Source organism: Carettochelys insculpta, chromosome 2 (genome assembly GCF_033958435.1).
Source record: "Carettochelys insculpta isolate YL-2023 chromosome 2, ASM3395843v1, whole genome shotgun sequence".
Lineage (NCBI taxonomy): Eukaryota > Metazoa > Chordata > Testudines > Carettochelyidae > Carettochelys > Carettochelys insculpta.
The window spans coordinates 11,401,895-11,420,842 of record NC_134138.1 but is presented as its reverse complement, the minus strand read 5'-3'; the positions used below and the strand labels follow the sequence as shown (position 1 = coordinate 11,420,842).

Sequence of the window (18,948 nt, the reverse complement as noted above, 5' to 3'; positions counted from 1 at the left end):
TTCTTAACTGGCCATCCACTGAGTGGCCCACCTCCCATCATTGTGTGCATGTGATCCCTGAAAATAATGCAGGGGCCTGGACTGTGTTGCAAAGTGAGAAGAAAGAGGATAGAAAAGTGCAGGAAAAAAGAACTTGTGGTTTCCCTCCGGTGGCAGCAAGCCCCAGTATGGGAGAAGGGGGTGGGTACAGCGGGGGGGTCAGTTGAAGTGGTTCTTCCTCACAGCAGCAGCCAAACCCCAAATTTCTTAACCGCCAGGGGAGATGTCCCCATGGCAGCAGCAAAACCCCAGTATCTTAACTACCCTTGAAGCCTTAAACGCGTGACTGGCAGCATTGTCAGCACCGAACAGCTGGCACATCCTTTTATTGGTTTGGTTTGGGTTGGGGGTTATCCAAGTGATGTGGCTGAGCACTGGAAAGACCTACACTGGGTGGTGTCTATGCGGGAGGGGAGAGGGAGGGTCGCACAGATATATAAACTGCTGAGAAGAAGTTTCTTGGCCTCTTATGCAAGCACAACCCCCACCACAGCCTGTTGACATGTGGTACAGTGGGCAGGGGCTGACGCCAGGTAGTAGGCATCCTTCAGTCTTCATAGACTATGGATCGCGCCCTTTAAAGTTTCAACTGAGGACTTCATTTACAGCGTCTATTGTGACTATGAAGACCCACACGAGAGTGACAGTCCTTGCTGCATCTCTTGCAGATGTAGTGGGTGTCTGGCAAGTCCTTATTGTGCTTTCTGTGCGCTCGCTTCTCCTCTGCTAGCTGTCTGATCTTCAACTCGCCCTTCTGAAGGCCCTTGTGTAACCCCTGCCTCCATCTGCTGCGGTCGTCTGCTAGATCTTCCCAGTTGTCCAGCTCGATGTCTACCTCTCTCAGGCGCCAGACAACGCAGAAAAAAATGGCAAGTGTACAGACAGAGCTGCGTACTCCCTGCGCGGGCTATTTGAATGGGTAGATGCACTCACAGTGCTAATAGCATAGAAAGAAAGAAGTCATTTATCAGGCTTTCATAGTAACATGAGCCCACAACTAAAGGCACTCTGCTCCTGCATGGAAATTCACGCTCTTTCTGTTACCGAAGAGCACTGGCCAGAGCGGAGCACTGAGTGTGGCATTGTGGGTTATGTACAGGACACCTCTGAAGGTTAATAAATTCGTTTTTAAGATGTGGCACTTCCACACTTACCTTTAATCGAACTTCTGAATTTGAGCTTGACGCTATACCTGTCTAGTAACTGCAATTTTGTAATCTCGAGATTAGCACACCCTATATCAAGCTAATGGTATTTACACTGAAGACAGTCAGGGGATAAAATTGAGCGAACTGAATTAATTCAAATTTATCTCATAGTGTAGATGCAACCACAGAAATGCATTTTGAAATAGCACTTAGCTATTTTTGAACTACATCATCTACACACAAGACTGTGTCTACTTCGAGATAAATTTGAATTTAAGGCAGTTAACTTGATATTATCACATGACTGTCTTCGCTGGAACCATTAGCTCAATTTAGGGAGCACTAATATCGAGATTACAAAATTGCAGTTACCTGACGGGTAGAGCGTCAAGCTCGAATTCAGAAGTTCGATTAAAGGCCAGTGTGGAAGCGCCATGTCTTAAAATCGAATATATTAGCCTCCAGAGGTGTCCTGTATGTAACCCACAGTGCCCCTTACTGCTCCACTCTGGCCGCTGCTCTCCAGTAACAGGAAGACCATGAATTTCAAAGTGGCAGCAGCAAGTGTTTGACTGTTGGCTCATGTTTGTATGAAAGCCTGAGCATGTCTTTCATTCTTTGCTATGCTGTGAGCACACCTACCCATTCCAAATAGCCTCTGCAGGGAGTTTGTGGCTCTGTCTCTACACTTGTTATTATTTTTTGCACAGCTTGGCACCAGCACTGCCCTGCCACACCACATGGCAACAAGGCTGTGGCGGGGGTCATGGTTGCATAAGATGACAAGAAACTTCTCAGTGGTTTATATTTGTGCACGAACCCTCTTCCCTCCCCCATAGGCATCATGAAGTCTGGGTCTTTCCTGCACTCTGCCACATAACGTGGGTAGCCCCCAACCCAATAAAAGGACGTGCCTGCTGTTCGGTGCTGACCATGCTGCCAGGCAGCACCATGTTGTAGCTTGCACACATTTAGGGCTCCAAGGATGGGAAAGATATTCAGAGGCTTACTGCCACCATGGGGAAGTCTCCCTCTTTGGCTAAGGTACTGGGGGTTTTGCTGCCACTCGGGGGAGGTCTCCCCCAGCAGCTAAGGGGCTTGTTGCTGCCAGGGGGAAGTCTCATGAGCTGGGGGGCTGATTCCCCATGAAGGGACTATGTCAAGTGGGCCCTCAGTGCTTGGCCTCTCCCCATCCCTGGAATCACGAGCTGGTCCACCCAGTCAATGAGATTTGGGGCTTCCACCATCACCTTATTATACCTACAGTGGCATTCTTTCTGGGTTGTTCTGGTTTGTTCCAAAACTACATTAGCAAATGCTCTTCCAGGGTCATGTTTTACAGAACATACATTATTTAAATCATTCTCATCCTCTATATTATTTTCTCTCTAATGTAAACATTTTGCCAGTGGGCCTAATTTGACAGTCTCATTTCCTTTTCAGCTACTTCAGCATTCTGCCACCTCAACTGGCCTCCCACTGAACACCCCCCCACCCCATGCCCATAGTGCAGGGAAAAGTCAAAATTTCTTTTTTCCTAACTTTTCTATCCTTTTCCTTCTAAAACATAGTCTCTGTACAGAAGCCTTATAGCGCACCGGAAAGCCAAAGATTCTACCTATCAGCAACTCTCTTTTCTGAAAAACTTTCTTATTTTCTCTTTCTTCTTGCTTTCTGGGGTCCCTGTATTAGATTCAATAAAGTCAAAAATCTTTTTTCCTAGACTTTTCTATCCTCTTTCTTCTAACTTGAAGGGTCTCCTTATTATTGCCAGCGATCAGCATATTTTCAGGGATTGGGAGGGGAATGAGGAAAATGCAATGTGGGAAGATGATGTCAAAGACCAGCAGGCATACCCAGAATGCCATGGGGATGACGGAACTGTGGGATAGGTTCCCACAGTTAGCCAAATGTGTAGGTGTTAGCCCATTTGAGTGTGGCAGCAATGAATCCACTTAGTGAGGATGGTCAAATTTGAGCTTACAAATTCCAGAACTACAAAATCGATATTAATGAATTCAAATTTATCTCATATTGCAGATGCAGCTGTAGAGCCTATTTTGAAATAGGGACATTGGACGCACTATGACTTATTTCAAAGTAGGGTATATTCCCTCCAGCTATGTCTACACTACATTCCTCTTTGGAAAGAAGAATGCAAATAAGGGTAATCAAAAATGCAAATGAAGCACTGATTTACAAATCTCATGCTTCGTTCGCATAATCTCATCCTATTGCTTTTTCCAAAAAAGTTACAAAAACAAAACAAAAAAAAACAAAAAACAAAGAAGTGCAGGCAGAGTTCTTTTGAAGAAAAAAAGACCACACCCTTTTTTGAAAGAACCCTTATTCTTTTTTCAGAAGAACACCACCTACACGGGTTTTCCCCCCTTTTGAAAAAAAAACCAACCTGAAAAAGTGATCGGATGAGATTATGCAACTGAAGCAGAAGATCTGTAAATCAACATTTTATTTGCATTTCAGTTTCCCTCATTTGCATTCCTCTTTCAAAAGAGGAATGTCTTGTAGACGAAGCCTTAATTAACAGCACCTATTTCCAAATAGGTACTATTCCGTGTGAATTGAGGGTTACCAATTTCAGAATAAGTTAACTGCTATTTCAAATTTATTTAAAAATAGCTGTTGCATTATGTAGACATGAGCGTAGTTATTTCAAAATGACAGCTGTTATTTTGAAATAACTTTGCTATGTAGCTCTATCTCTACATCTCTGATCACTTTCCTTCCTGGACCTTTTAAATTTACAAATCATTTCCCCCCACTTTTCTCTTATAGTTTTCCTGGAATATGTGGTTGCATTCAATATATTTTCTGTATTGTTTTGGTTCATACAAAGTGCCAGTAGCTGATTCCCTGTAAATTAGTTCAAGATGACCACTATTGCAAAGTGAATAATGCACAACGTACTTTCTTGTATATATTCTTTTTGCTAGTTCTTTTAAATCAAAGAGAAAAAACACCATCAAGATTGAAAGTACATATTGATTCACTGTGCAATAGAATATAACTGCAAAGAATCCAGCAGAGAAAAGGACTTCCTTATAAACCCAACTGGAACCCATAAACTCTTTATCCTACAAGTCAAGCAGTTCTGCAGTGCCTTAAAGACTAACAATTTTATCTATTAGGCAACGAGCTTTGTGGCCAGAGCCTCTTTTACCCAGGCCACTGTCCAGTCCCATCTCTTCAGCTTCTCCAGTTTCTCACCCCTTTTCCCCCAGGTGCTGGGGCTTGCAAGAGGTCTCCAGGGCAGGGAGCCTAGGCCCTGCTCTGGGGACCCCCTCCTCTGCTATCCTGACCTGAAGCTGATCTGCCTTCTCCTTTACATCTGCTCTCTTGCTCTGTCTCGCCTACACCTCTTCTCCAGTTCTCCCACTCTCTTTCCTTCCCTCCTTCCAACCGTGGAGTTTGTTTTTAATAGGGTAGCAGTAGAGTCAGCTGGCCTCTGTTTGGTTGAGCCAGCTCCCTCCAAGATGCTTGCAACTGCCATGCAGGTCCTTCCTCCTGTTTGGGCTGCCTTTCTCCCACTCTGAAGGCACTCTCTGACCTGGCCTTGCCACAGCTTTCATGGGTAAGAGATGCATTTGCAAGTTTGACAAGTTTAACCAGGGCCTTAACAGAGATCTCCACCATCTGGTGCATTACAAGGGCAATTTCCTCACCTTTGATACTTGCAAAAATGGCACCCGTCCCACTTAATTTACTTCTTCCACAGGTCCTATTAATGACAGGTGACTCCCCTCCTTTCTTTCTCTTCCATCTCCTGCCCCTTCCCTGCTACATAAACCCTGGATTCTTATTTCTGCTCTAGATCTGAAGAAGTGGGTCTTACTTATAAAAGCTCATTGCCAAATACATAAAATTGTTAGGCTTTCAGGAGCTGCAAGGCTTCTTGCCTTTTTTTGAAGCTACAGGCTGACAAGGCTATCCCTCTGAACCATATACATGGTAGGGACAGTGATTCCAAAGACAAGAAAAGAAATTGCTCTTCTGTTCTATTTTTACATCTGTGGGCTGTATTCAGGTTGCTGGTCTCTATCTGCAGATGTCCTCTGATCCTGCCTGTTACAAAAGATAGCTTACTGCCACAAGAGAGAGCTGCAGCTAGAACGACAAGGGCCTGACTGGTGCAACATCGTGCACAATACACCATACAATTGTCAGCAGCAGAGGGCAGCTCCTGGTGACAAAAGACAAAGAAGCAGTCAGTGTTGCCTCCCTTCCTGTCACATCTCTCACCTATGGAATAAGGATCTGTTACTGTAAAGCGTCATGGACTACAGTGTCTTATGGGCAGAACCAGAACACTGCCCCGGGCCATCCATCTGAACTGCTGCTTGGATGCAATTCCTGTATGGAGGCTTTGTTATGTACCTCCCTATCCTGCTCTGCAGGCTCCTTTTCCAAGGTATGGCCCAGAGCCACTCAAGTTTCTGAAACCAGTTACTTGCCCCACATGGGCAGGGCTGAATGAGCTCCTGCTGTGGAAGGCATTCCTGTCATCCAGTGATAAGACCCCCCTGGCAACAGGCAGTCGGGGTAAGATTTTCTGCCAGCTTTCCAACAAATTTGGGCTTTGAGGGGTTATTTCCGCTGATCTTCCTAATAAATCAGCACTTGAGGGAAAGCGAACCACATCACAGCCAGGCTGCTAAAATGTGGCAATGGAGCCCTCTGGGAATAATTCCATTAGCTAGAAGGAGTAGTAGGTTGTCACCCCTACCTCTAGTGCTAAGTCCATATGGAGAGTATCGCCCACATTTTAAAAATATGATACATTGGCATGGAACAAGACGTCATTTGAAAGGAGCTGTTTCCTCTCTCTTCTCATTCATGGAATATAGAGCATAATTCACCAACAACTGGTGCTTTTTCAGAACTGGGAATAGTATAGAACATGCACAGTCAGTGAAGTCTATTCTGGAGATACCTTAACGAGTTCCCAAGAAATTAGAGGCCATTCTGGATGTCCAAGTCTACCCTGTACCATGATTTTAAACTCCAACCCTAGACTAATATGAATAGCATTTACGACAGCTTAGCAGATGACAAAATAATGTATTAAAGGGAAAGCCAAAAAGCGAGGCAAAATAAATAAATATCAGAGCAGACTTCCTCTTATGAATTTGGAGATGAGGTATGTTCACCAGCTGTAAAACAATTACACACCATTTTCTTGAGAGTTAAATAAGCTGTTGGTGGCAAAAATCCTCAGAAGGAGGAAACATGAACAAAAGCAAGAAATGAGGAGACAAAATGGATTCAAGACATGTGTAAACAACATGTGAGCAAATGACCATGAACCACAAAGCAGGTCTTTGCCTACGAAAGTGTATGCTCCAAAGTATCTATTAGTCTATAAGGTGCCACAGGTCTTCTTGTTGTTAATGACAATGCAGTGGCCTATAACAGAGATGAACTTCAGACTTCTTGCAGTAGCAGCAGTAGCGCCAACAGCCGCTATGGGCCCTGGGGCAAGCTAGGAGGAGGGCCCAGCTCTGTGCCCTTGAAAGGGCGGGCCAAGAGCAGAAGGGAGGGGGCCAAGGGCAGCCAGCCCCCAGCACTGCCCAGAATGTGGTGCTGCCCCTCGCACCACTTGGTCACAGCCATGCACAGTTAGAGCATTTCAAAGGGACCTGGAGCTCTGGGGCCGCTTGTAATGCTGGACCTGGTGACAACTGCTCCCTTTAGTCCTCCCAGTCTGTCAGTGGGCCTGAGTGGAAGAGATTGTGCTGATCTGTGCATTGTAGAAATATAGGCCTGGTTCTAGGATGGGTGATAGCAGCCATGTCTGTCACATCAGAGGCACAGAGATGGTGAGTGAATTGGGATCCCATATGGTTGAACTGGAAGGAAGGGAGGAAGGAAGGAAGGAAAGAGCTATGACCCTCCCTAAGCATAAAATGTGACTGTCTCATTTACTTAGCTGCCAGCTAAGCAAGGAAATGGGATGGAACATACACAGACTGATCAACAGGACAGGCTAAGCCAGGTCCAGAAGGTGGAGGTTTCCCTGGAGGGTCTGCTGGAAGTTGGAGGAATTTTGATTTTGTTTTGTCTCCTCAGAAGTGACAAAGCACTATCCACCCTGTGCAGTTGTTCCCTTCATCACCTTCCTTCCACTCTAGTTGTGTCTAAAGAATCTGCAGAGGTCAGGACCAGAGCCAGTTCTCTTTGGACACATAACTGCTCTCACTCGTTGTGTGGTCAAAACTTGGTCATAAAACTGGTTTTTGAATTCAGCAATAAATTGCAATGACTGATCACACTCAGCTGAGCATCTGACATGACATCAAGATGGCACTAAGTGCAAGTTAATGAATTAACCAAGGGAACAAAGCAAAAGTAAGCACAGCTCATGAAAGATGAATCTGAGATTTGGGGTTGCAATGTTTTCTTTTGTTCATCCACTCCTACTCCTATGCACTGGGCATTCTCAGCTCACTGTTGGGCAAATTAGACCTCTTCTGTGTGCCTCTTGAAGGTGAAAGACTCTGCAGAAACCTCCCTGTGTTTGGCTAATATGGGATGGCAGGGAAGTTACACATTGGAAGCCTGAATTCCTCTTGGAATTGGGAATCCTTTCTCGGCACTCTTGGCCCTAATGGAATTGCCACCAGGGGTTAGTGTAGCCTCTCTTGTCTGCTCTTTTATACCAATAGCTAGGTGCCATTTCTTAGGCTGGGTGATCAAGAGGAGGTGTTTACAAAGACTAATCAATTAAAAGATAAATGACAGTCAGGCCCACGGATGGGGAGGGGAGGGCAAAGGGAGTAGTTATCTCCAGACCCAGCATTTCGAAGGAGCTTGGATCTCCAGGCATTGCTACAGCTGTGGTGCTGCACCACACATGGTGGTGGGCTGGGGCTGAATGCCCTAAGCTCCACCCCTTCTGCCCTTGGCCCCGCCCCTTCCATCTTACAGGGAACACTGCCTGGCAGGTAGCTGTGTTTCGTAAAGGGACCATTTCCAGGAAGCAGGTCTGATGGACCCTTGGGGCTCCCACCTTCCCTGTTCATATTTCCTGTGTTTCCATGTCAAAGACATGCGGGATACTTGATATGCACATCACCTTTGCCCTGGGAAGATGCGCTTAAATGATTTCTAAATCACTCAGCTGTAAGACCATAAGAACAGCCATTCTGGGTCAGACCTAAGTTCCATCTAGCCCCGTAGCCTGTCTACTGATGGAGGCCAATACCAGGAGCCCCAGACAGAGTGAAGCAAACTGGTAATCGTCTCTCTCCTGCCATCCATCTCCAGCTGCTGACAAACAGAGGCGAGGGACGCCATTCCTTACCCATCCTGGCTCATAGCCACTAATGGACCTAAACTCCATGAATTTATCTAGCTGTTTTTAAAACCCTGTTAAAGCCCTAGCTCATGTCTTTTGCTCCCACTCTCCCAGATGAAGTAGCAACTCGAGCTTTTGGGAAGCACCATGAGACCAGTCTAGCAACAATGGGATGGTAATTAGTTTCTCTCATGGACGTTTAGCATTTGTATCTATTTACGTTCCTTTTAGGAATAAATTGCCAGCTGCTTGAAGTACCCATAAAACTGCTGGAAAGTGACAATGCCAATTAATCTGCTAGCAGATTTGTTGTTTAAATATTAACAGAACGTTAACCAAATGTTGGTGCCTGCACATAAATCCGTTCACAGCTCCCTCTGCTGCAGTTCTGAGCATTGGAGGTGTAGGAAATTGTCACAGGCACAGCAAGAGCAGCAGAAAAATAGGAACTAGTGACCTGCACCAGCCTGCACCCTTGATGAGCTTTCAGCTTATCCTTCCCATCATACCTGAGCACTTTGCAATCATTCAGAGAGGTCAGAGCTAGGAATGATTTGGAGGAAGTTCTATGGCAGAGGTTGGAACCATTTTTCTCTCAGGGGCCACTGACCCAAACAAAAAATAATCCTAGAATCTTAGGGCTGGAAGGGACATTAGGAGATCATGTAGTCCAGCCCCCTACTTCAAGCAGGATCAGCTCCAGCTAAATCATCCCAGCCAGGGCTTTTGTCAAGCTGGGACTTAAAAACCTCTAGGGTTGGAGATTCCACCACCTCTCTGGGTAACACATTCTGCTGCTTCACCACCCTCCTGGTGAAATAGATTTTCTTCCTATCCAACCTACACCTCTCCCGCTGTAACTTGAGACCATTGCTCCTTGTTCTACCATCCATCACTACGGAGAACAGCCTCTCTCCATCCTCTTAGAGCCCCCCTTCAGGAAGCTGAAGGCTGCTGTCAAACCATTCCTCACTTTTCTCTTCTGCAAACTAAATAAGCCCAAATCCCTCAGCCTCTCCTCATAGGTCTTGTGCTCCAGCCCCTTAATCATTTTGTTGCCCTCCGCTGAACCCGCTCCAGTGCATCCACATCCTTTCTATATTGGAGGCCCCAGAACTGGACACACTACTCCAGATGTGGCCTCACCAGTGCCAAGTAGAGGGGAATAATAACTTCTCTAGATCTGATGGAAATGCTCCTCCTAATGCGCCTAATATGCCGTTAGTCAGTTGGGAGTGAGACATGGCTTTGTGGGTGTGGGGAGGGGGGGGAAGGAGGGAGGCACAGAGGCTTGGGGCTTCCATCTGTAACAGGAAGAACCGGTGCTCATGGCTCCAGCCTTGCAGGGATGGGCAGAGTGGAAGCTCTGGGCTTTGCCTAAGTTCTGGTGTGAGGCCAGAAATAAGGGGTTCATGGTGGGAGGGGCTGCAGGCTGGGGAATGTGTGTGGGAGAGTTGGAGGGGGTGGGGAGTCTGGTTGGGGGGTGTGGGCTCTGAGGTGAGGCTGAGGGTGAAGAGTTTGGGGTGCACAAAGGGGCTCCAAGCTGGGGCTGGAGGGGTTGGCATGCAGGAGGGGGCTCAGGGATGGGACAGGGGATGGGTTGCAAGTACAGTGGTAGGGTCTGGGAGGGGGTTTGGCTTCAGGAGAGACTCTGGGCTGAGTGCAGGAGTGGGTGCAAGGTGCAGGCTGTGGCTGGGAGGTGCTTACCTCAGGTGGCTCCCAGTCAGCGGTACAATGGAAATAACACAGGCTCCCTGCCTGCCATGACTCGGTGCTGCTCTGCCCCCCAGCGTGGCCAGCATGTCCCTGTGGCCCCTAAGGAAGCTCTGTGCAGTGAATGCTGCCCCAGCAGCTCCCATTGGCTGGTGTTCCTGGCCAGTGGGAGCTGTGGAGCTGGTGCATGGGGCGGAATCAGTGCACTGATCTTCCCTGTGTGCAATCCTCCGAGTGTAGGGAGGCAATTGGGATCACCCGTATTACCTCACACAAGGGGAGACAGCCAGGGGATTGTCCTACTCCCCTGAGGCAGGGAGAGACAGTCCAGTGTTGCTCGTACTCCCTCAGAAGGGGACAGATGGGATCACAGATGCTTCCTCAGGCAGGGGAGACAACTAGGTGATTGCCCTCCCTCTGTCAGGCTGGTGGAGGCAGGAGATAACCCCATTCCCTCAGGGTGAGATCTCCTTTTACCCCCGCCATCTGGCTGAGTCAACTTCCACCTCCAGGACTCACCCAATCACAAGGCTCAACACCCTTGGTGAGATGACAACAGTCTTGACTAACAACAAGAAGTCCAGTGGCACCTTATAGACTAACAGATACTTTGGAGCATAAGCTTTTGGGGGCAAAGACCCGCTTTGTCAGATGCTCTTATTGTTTTTGAAGACACAGACTAACATGGATACCTCTCTGATACAGTCTTGCTTGTCTCTCGGCTACCTGGCAATAGGAGACCCACTTGTCTGGGTTGGGGTTGGGGAGGCAAAAGAAACTGCCCTGGCCACCTGGTGAGACAAAAAGGCCCAAAGCTCCTTGCCCCTGTTACCGCTACTGCAGCAGTTGAAGCCCCAGAGCCTTTAAATGGCTGCACGAGCCCCACACCACATGCTCTGGGCAGCAGCTGCCTGGGGCAGGCTGGCGCTCTCCAGATAGCACTAAGTTCTGCCTGAACTTTAGCTCCTCCTCCTTCCACCTGAGACCTCACACCTTCTGCAGTGCAGATCAGGTCATCCTCCCACCCCTCGCCTTGCTCAGCAGCCTGGCGAGGCTGTGAGCCGCCCTGGTGTTAATTGAATTGTAAATGAAATTTGCTGCACCCAAAAGGATCCTGATCAAAAATGGTGAGGTTTTGTGTCAGCCTGCCGACTGCCGAACCTCAAAGGACTTACATCCCTTGAAAAGTCTTACAATGTGCTGCTAACACCATTGTATGAGTGCATTGCCCTGATCCTTTTCACCTTCTTAGATTTTCTCACTTTGTGGTTCCAGTCCAATGATCTTTCTATTCCCTTTCTCTGCTGAGTACTTTCAGCGTTCCAGAGATTCTTGCTGCCATTTCAACCTTGAGTCTATTTTAATCTCGGTATTTCCTTTTCTTGGAACCTACCCATCAGGCTCGGCTCACTCTTGGCTTGCCATTGCTTTTGCATAAGCCGTTCTTGGCAGCTTGTTATAGATTTTGTCTTCTCCACTTTCTGCTAGCATATTTTCTCAGCCTTCCCTTTCATGTGTGTATGTTTTTTCTAGATGAGCGAATTCTACATTTTTCCCCTTCAGATGCTTCAGTAAGGACTTCTGCACCCCTCCAGTATAGAAAGGATGTGGACATATTGGAGAGAGTCCAGTGGAGGGCAATGAAAATCATTAAGGGGCTGGAGCACATGACCTCTGAGTAGAGACTGAGGGATTTGGGCATATTTAGTTTGCAGAAGAGAAGAGTGAGGGGCAGTTTGATAGCAGCCTTCAACTTCCTGAAGGCAGGTTCAAAAGAGGATGGAAAGAGGCTCTTCTCAGTAGTGACAGATGGGAGAACAATGAGCAGTAGCCTTAATTTACAGTGGGGAGGTCTAGGTTGGATAGCAGGAAAAGCAGTTTCTCCAGGAGGGTGGTGAAGCCCTGGAATGCATTACCTAGAGAGGTGGTAGAATCCTGGCTTGACAAAGTCCTGTTTTTTGAGTCCTGGCTTGACAAACACCTGGCTGGGATAATTTAGTGGGGTTGATCCTACTTTTAGCAGGAGGCTGGACTCAATCACCTCCTGAGTTCTCTTCTGGCCCTAGGATTCCATGAACATCTTATTTCTGGGTAGGTCTTTGTGGTGTATCTATTTCCATGATAAAACGGATCTGCCTTGTTGAATTGTTTTGTGCTGAAGTCCACATTGATTCATTCATGCTTGCCACTCCAACCCACTTCCATTAATCTCCCTCTCCCTACCCCATATTGCACAATAACGATACTACCTTTGGTAACCAGTTGTCATCTATGCACTGATGGTAAAGATAAACAATTTGATGAAAGGTTTTTGAAATAGTCTTAGTATAATCCAATTGATCCACCATCATATAAATAAGAGATACTGATCTTTGCTACAGTGATCTGTGTATATCCTTGCTGTAGTGCTTCAGCAGTCTGTGTATATGCTTGCTGTAACGTATCCTATTTATAAGCTGAACCTCTCTAGTCTGGCACTCTCTGGGCTGGCAACATCTGTGGTCTGGCATGATTTTAGCTAGCTGGTTGTTCACTTACCATGGAGTGGCCAGGTTTCCCATGGTCCCAAAAGGTTTGTTGACAGCCACCAGTCCTGGCTCTCAGTGTTCTGTGCTGTTCTTTAGCTAAACAAAAAAGCAGTCATCTAGCACTTTAAAGACTAACAAAATAATTTATTAGGTGATGAGCTTTCATGGGGCAGACCCCCTTCTTCTGTCTCCATAGCTGAAGAAGTGGGTCTGCTCCATGAAAGCTCATCACCTAATAAATTGTTTTGTTAGTCTTTAAAATTCTACTTGACTGTTTTTTTGTTTTATTAGGATACAGACTAGCAGGACTACCTTGCTGTTCTTTAGCTGCAATTTACCCCTAAACATCTTCTAAGAGTCCAGTAAGCTGTGCAAGTGTTGGTAATGCTGCAAGACAATATTGACCTCCCGTGGTTTTTGTGTTAAAAAGTTCTAGGCTTGGCTGACTGAGGCCTGGAATTTGGGTGGTGCTCATGTGAGAAGAGCTTCAGAACTGAAATTGTGGACACACTTGCTATTACTGTTGAACTATTGTTATGCACTGGAACTGACAAGGGTGTGAATCTAGAATCACTCCAGAGTTAAGTACTTACCCTTTTATTGATCATTTTTATGAGTGATCTTTGTAATACAGCAAAACTTCCCTTTTCTTAATAAGAATGTAGCCAGGCTCTAAAATTTTTCTTCCAAATGCCTTAATGATCACTGGGCACTGCACATCTTCAAAAATAATTTATCTGGATGTTTAAGGAACCCCAGAAGTACTACTTGTGGCTGGCTGGTAGAAATTCCAGGAAAGATATAACATCACCCAGCCCATTGCAAGCAGCGCTGGTAGAAATACACTGGCCTTGCCAAGCCAGCCATTATCCCTTGGTGTAGCCGATGTGCATACTTTTCTTAATGACAGAACCCATTTGAGAGCAGACCACCAGCAGTATCTGCTGAGTAGTATAAATCTTGTTCGCATCCTGAGGTCCTGAACCTACATTAGTGACTTGAAAAGATGCAGGATCAGCTTTGATAAAGAGAAATACTAACTCATTCAGTAGAGTGTGTGTGTGTGTGTGTGTGTGAATGCATGCACATAAATATCTGCATGGTGCGTGTGTGTCGGTTTTCACATTTACTAAACTGTGCATTTATTTGTATTGTACGAGGTCTGCAACCTTTAGCTCAGAAGCCACATGTGGTTCTTTAAGGACTTTTTTTGTGGCTTCAGACACTATGGCTACGGATACGTTACAGTGATCAGCTGACAGAATTCACTGGTGGAAGAGATTTCGTGACAAAACTTCTGTTGACAGAGCACAGCTACGTACAAAAGCCAACTGGAAGATCATTTTGCTCTGTTGACAGAGCAGCTGGGCTGCCTGGCTGCTCCCTTGACAAACAGGCATCCAGAAGCACAGGAGACAGGGCTGCCTATTGTTCTGGATGTCCTGTCTGTCGAGAGCAGGTCCCCCCAGAGCATCCACAGAGCTTTTTGTTGACAGAACCTGTTGACAAAAGCCGCTCTTCCTCACCTGGGAGAGGCAGAATATTGTTGGTGTAAGTGCTGACTTTTGTTAACATACTATCAATGAAACACATTTTGCACGGGGACGTTCCACCAGTTTTGCTGAGAAAACCACGGTTTTGTCTGCAAAACTCGCTAATGTAGCTGTAGCCTATAATTGTGAAGTTAAAAAAAAAAAAACCCTCCTCCTGATTATTTTTGATAAACAGTGAACATCTAACAGTCTAGCAATGAGCCCAAGTCAAATCTAAATAGCAAACAATATGTGGTCTTAAAACACTGGATAACTCTCCCTTTAATATGTGCAGTGCATATGCGGTATGATACTGTAGCTGTGTTTTGATTGTGTTGCTAATAAAGTCTTGATTTTGAAAAAGAAAAGGAAGCTTGCAGTATTTCTGCTGTGATGGGCAACACGCATTTTAAGAAAGAAAACTGAAATTAGACATGAAATAAAACTGGCATAATTGAAGTGGGTTTGGGAGTGAAAGTCAGGAAGACAGTGGTACAAACACACATGTAAAGTGTGGTGTAATTTTTTTTTAATATCCTACAATAAACATGTTGGGTATTACAAATTGTTGTGTGTGTGCACTGGTCTTAAAATAGGGGCAACAAAAATATGGCTTGATGTTATTTGTTAAGGACTGTCTCATATTCACATGCATTGCAGCTCTTGAATTACTGAGTTTTTACCATACTTGAAAAAAAATGGCTTTTCTCATTCTTTCAGGTGCTAACCCCTGGTATCATAAAATCCCACTTTGTGCAAAAATCTCCATGCAGTTTAACTATGAAGTTGCTATAGTTGCTTTCATGATACATGCATTTCTTTCGATCTAAAATCATATTTTATTAAAAAAATCATTATACACATCTTTTGTTTGAAATTAAACGAAAGAGAGGCACTAGTCAGAGATCAAAAGGCTGAGAAAAACAGGAAAATGCTGAGATTTCTCTAGGCTAGAAGCCAATTTTCTGCAAAAATACAATAATAAGATATTGATTCCGATTTTTTATGAGATTAATATTGACTCTGGTAAAGCTTAAGTAAATACCATACGAGGCTAAAAATTCTCACATAAGGCTCATAATTGCAACTTGGAAGAGTTTATATACAGGCAATTATTTTTGTGAGAAAAAACATAGCGCATTCTACAAGGAATGGAAGTAACTTTCATTCTTTCCTAGGCAGTCAAAATTTAGATATTTATAGGAAAATATTAGGCTTCATAACCTTTGCTCACCATATTGTTATTTTATTAGTTTAATTTTGTAGTCCTCTATTTTAATTCTGGTTTCCGGGGGGAGCGGCCCTGTAGTACTATGTAACAGCAACGAAGGGTCCCGTGGCACCTTATAGACTAACAGAAAAGTTCTGAGCATGAGCTTTCGTGAGCACAGACTCACTTCTAGTATTATGCTGTTTTGTCTTTATTTAGCAGCTGTGCTCAGACATTGATTTTTTAAAGGTGATGTATTTCTATGAAGGGAATTTCCTGAATCTCTTGAAATTGCTTGCAACTAGTGATCCTTCAGAAGGAACTGGGCAATTCAAGCTGTGCTTCAGGAGGAAATGAACACTTAACATGTCTTAAAACATCTTTATTAAATTGTGTACTGGGCTGTTTGGACAATGCGAAAAACCACTGATTTCATATTTGTGGTCATGTGTGAAGGAATCATAAAACTGAGGTCCTGACTGGGCCTGGGTGAACATATTCAGCTGAAAAATGTTCCTTAATTTTCTTCAGCAAACATCTGGCCATGTAATATTCTCCCTGATTTTCACCAGTAAGTGAATGTCTTTCCTGCAGACCTGTTTGATTATGGGAATGTACTGTACCTTGCTGCAAAGTAGGAAATCGCTGTCTGAAGCCAAGGCTACTGAAAGCAGACAGACCTCTGAAAAGACAGTTACTTTTGAATGATTCTGAGCTATACAAGAAGTTAACCAGTTGAGCCAGGAGAATGTTTATGATATCTTTGTTGCTAGTCAACAGGCCACTGCAGATACAGATGGTGGTGATTTCCCTTCAGGAAAGCAGAACAGATGGTAGGATAGGACTGGAATGCCAAAGCTAGGGACAAAGATGCGGTTGCTGCCTCAAGAACTGAACTTGGTTGCTGTTTGAACCCTGATAAGCTTATAGGAAAAGCAAGGGGTTATTTCTCCCGATAGACCACTAACATTTTCTTGTCCAAAAGGTCCACCTGCTCTTAAACTAACTCTTTGCTGGCTTCAGTAAGTTCTTCAGGAAGAACGTGTCCCTTGCTAGGGCCTATCTCAGGAAAATCAGTACAGGTTGAACCCCTCTTGTCCAACACCCTCAGGAACTGACTGGTGCTGGATGAGAGAGTTTGCCGGATGATGGCACATTACCAACGCTTCCTCTGCTTACTGGGCTCTCAGAAGACATTTAGGGTAAATTATAGATAAATAACAGCACAGAACACCGAGAGCCAGGACTGGTGGCTGTAAACAAACTTTATGGACCACAGGAAACTTGGCCACACCAGTAAGTGGTCATCCAGCTAACTTAAATCATGCCTGATTATGGAGTTTGCTGGATGAGACAGTTCTGGATTAGAAAGGTTCAACCTGTAGACTGCAACAGCTTAGGCACTGTAGTGGAGGACCACAACAAGACATTTCCAGGTGGCCAGCTCCCTGTATTACACGCTGGTCCTAAGGCAGTCTACTACACAGAACACTGCCGCAAGAGGCTCTCAAAGAACTCTGTGAACAAGCAAGAAAGATTAGCTGACTGAGGGTCCTGAAGGGCGTTTGAGGAATATTTCTTCTATCCTATTCTAGGCTCCATAGGCTTTTGTTCAATGCTCATCACCCCGGTGTCTGAATGCCTTCCAGTTGTGCATTAAGCAGTGTCAGAGGGTCTCCAACTCAGAAGAGGCAAGACCCACCAGAGCTGGTGCAGGCATAGGTAAGTCACACCTGTGCCTCATTCACCTCTGGAGAGGACAGGCAGTTGTGGAGGGGCATGTAATGCAGCTGTGCTCTGCCCAAGCTCTTTCCATCCAACCCTGCCTTTACATTGCCCTGGCACAAGGGTCATCTTGTAGCATCGTAACCCTGCTGTCTCTCAATGGGCATTCTATCCCAGCATTCCATAGGCTACCGCTGAGCCCTCCCCTTAAATAGTCATTCACTTGCTGCTCTGATACAAAGAGAGTCACAGTGTCTTCCAACAAGGAGAGGCTGATTGTGAAGTACTGTGAGAGGAAAGGAAAGTCTGAGCAATGGACAAGAAGCAACACCCTGGGGTGGGATCTGACATTGACTTCTGGGGGGTGCAGCCTATGTGCCCAACCTGCTTGCATAACCCACAAACCTAGGAGTGTGGTTCACTGTCTAGTCTGAGTTTCCATTTGCAACCACCCACACAGGGGCTCAAACCCAGGACCTCTTGAGTCCAGTGAAGGAAGCCCTGCAGTTTGATCTGAGAGCCAGCTGATCTGCAGTTAAACTTACGGGGAGGTTCATTCTTTCTTTCTGTAAGTGAATGAGGTGCCACTCCATGGGACAGTGAACCACATCCCTAGGTGTGTGGGTTACACTTGTCTGCTCATATATATGTTAGTAATAAATCTATAAGCATATATATATATATATCTATACATATCTATATATATATATATATACACACATATACAGGAAACCCGCTTGATTGTTCCCTCCTCCTTCCCCACTTACCTCAGGGCTTGTGTCACCTTCCCCTGATGAACCTAGTTTAAAGCCCTCCTCACTAGGTTTGCAAGCCTGCCCGCAAATATGCTCTTTCCTCTCTTTGTGAGGTGGATCCCATTTCTTCCCAGCAATCCCTGTTCACAAAAAAGAATCCCGTGGTCAAAGAAACCAAATCCTTCCCTGCTACACCAGCTACGTAACCACACATTTACCTCTGTGATTTGACGATCCCTATGTGGACCCCTTCCTTTCACAGGGAGGATAGATGAGAACACCACTTGTGCACTGTATTCCTTGATCTTCCTTCCCAGGGTTATGTAATCCTCCGTGATTTCAATATAGATCTCAATATAGATTCATTACTTCCTGATGGGTTGCTCAAATTATTATTATCAGCTCCAGTAGGTTTATATTAAAGTAGTCAGGCAGTTCTGCTGTAAGACAGGGGATTTACAAGCCAGACCCTGTATGCTGAGCTAAGGCAAAGCTAGCAGACTTATACCTGGGACCTTCATCTAAATAGCAAAGTCATTGGACATCTATTTAGAAACTTTCACCTAGATAAAGCAACCGTCAGTGGCACAGGGGTTTCCAAGAATAGCTGCAAACTTAGAGATACAGAACTACTAATGTCATAACCCCAGCAGGGCTGACAGCTTCTGCAGGCTCCCACGCAAAGTGTGTGTGGGTGGCCCTTGCTCTGCTCCCCTGGAAAGTGTGGGAGCTTGGGTGGAAGAGGCGGGGCCAGGGGCGGCCCAGGCCTTAGCACCACCTGGACTGTGGTGCTGGGTTTCACCCCCACAGCATTCAGAGCTGCAGGCAGTGGTGATTTAAAGGGCCAGGGGATCTGGCCACCCCTGCTGCAGTAGCAACAGGAGTCCTGGACCCATTTTGAACCACTGGGCCCTGGGTCAGTTGCCCCCTATGCCTCCCTCCCCATTGGCAGACCTGTGTAACCACAAAAGGCCACAAATTGA

At 45.6% G+C, this 18,948-nt stretch overlaps 1 long non-coding RNA gene across 1 annotated transcript in view; it reads right to left on the bottom strand.

Annotated features, from left to right (window-relative positions):
* The window catches only part of LOC142008413 (uncharacterized), a 34,182-nt gene extending 15,804 nt beyond the window's left edge, over positions 1-18,378 (bottom strand). The window contains exons 1-2 of the long non-coding RNA XR_012644134.1: positions 18,184-18,378; positions 17,978-18,105 (exon numbers count right to left, since the gene is read on the bottom strand). This is a non-coding gene — a long non-coding RNA (uncharacterized LOC142008413). The remainder of the gene's footprint in view (positions 1-17,977; positions 18,106-18,183) is intronic.
* Between the last annotated feature and the right edge of the window lie 570 nt (positions 18,379-18,948).